Here is a 1245-nt window from a genome sequence, read left to right as displayed (position 1 = left end):
AAAATCTCTGAGGAATGCTTCCAGCACCTTGTTGAATCTATGCCACGAAGAATTGAGGCAGTTCTGAAGGCAAAAGGGGGTCCAACCCATTACTATCGTGGTGTACCTAATAAAGTGGCTGGTGAGTGTATACATTATGTGAAATAACTAAAGTATCAAAGTATCAATATTTTGATTTTGGTATCGATTCTAGAACATAAAGTTCTGGTATCGATATTTTAGTATCGATCTGCACATCACTAACAGAAAGAGGTGAACCAGGTGTGAGTGTAACAGTTCTGTTGTCATGTCCTAAAGTTGACAAAGTTTCATTAAAAACTGAGGATGACCTGTAAGGAGCAACAGCACACCACAGTAAACAACGGTAAACAACAGTAAACAACACATCAGTCTGCATAAAAGACTGCAAAGGGGGGAAAAGGATAAATGACTTCATAGTTCCGTTCATTTATAGATGAGCTTTATTAAAATAACAACAAACTAAAGTGAATATCTGCCTGAGAAGCTCCCAAATAACTTATTAAAACTGATATTTAACCATGAACTGAGAAACATTTTAATAATAAACACTTTAGCTTAAAGAAAAACATGAAGGCAGCAAAGACTGAACGTTGTTTCACAATTCAACACAAATAAAGCACAACAATGAACAAGATGTGTTTGTTAATGTAACAGCAGCAACACTGAGCAGATTTAAACAAAGATCAGAGAGCTGTGAGAGGAGGGGGACACACTGGACATGTCTCCAGTCCATCACAGGGACACAGAGACACACAAACATTCACACTTCCTCAGTGATCATTGTTAGTGTAACCATTGAACCTAACGTGTTTGTGTGTGTGTGTCAGTCAGAGGAAACCAAAGTGCTGGACAATAACTTATAAATCAATGCATGAGTCAAACTTTACACAGAAAGGCCGGGAGCTGAACCTGCAACCTTGTTTTTGTGAGATGACCACTGTAACCACTATAACCACTGTAACCACTGCTCCACTGTAACCACTGTAACCACTGCTCCACTGTAACCACTGTAACCACTGCTCCACTGTAACCACTGTAACCACTGTAACCACTCTCCACTGTAACCACTGTAACCACTGTAATCACTGTAATCACTGTAACCACTGTAACCACTGTAATCACTGTAACCACTGCTCCACTGTAACCACTGTAATCACTGTAACCACTGCTCCACTGTAACCACTGTAACCACTATAACCACTGTAACCACTGTAACCACTGTAA

Source organism: Austrofundulus limnaeus, unplaced genomic scaffold, assembly GCF_001266775.1.
Source record: "Austrofundulus limnaeus strain Quisiro unplaced genomic scaffold, Austrofundulus_limnaeus-1.0 Scaffold1354, whole genome shotgun sequence".
Taxonomy (NCBI): Eukaryota; Metazoa; Chordata; class Actinopteri; order Cyprinodontiformes; family Rivulidae; genus Austrofundulus; species Austrofundulus limnaeus.
The sequence above is the reverse complement of the archived record's forward strand: the minus strand, read 5'-3'. Positions refer to the sequence as shown.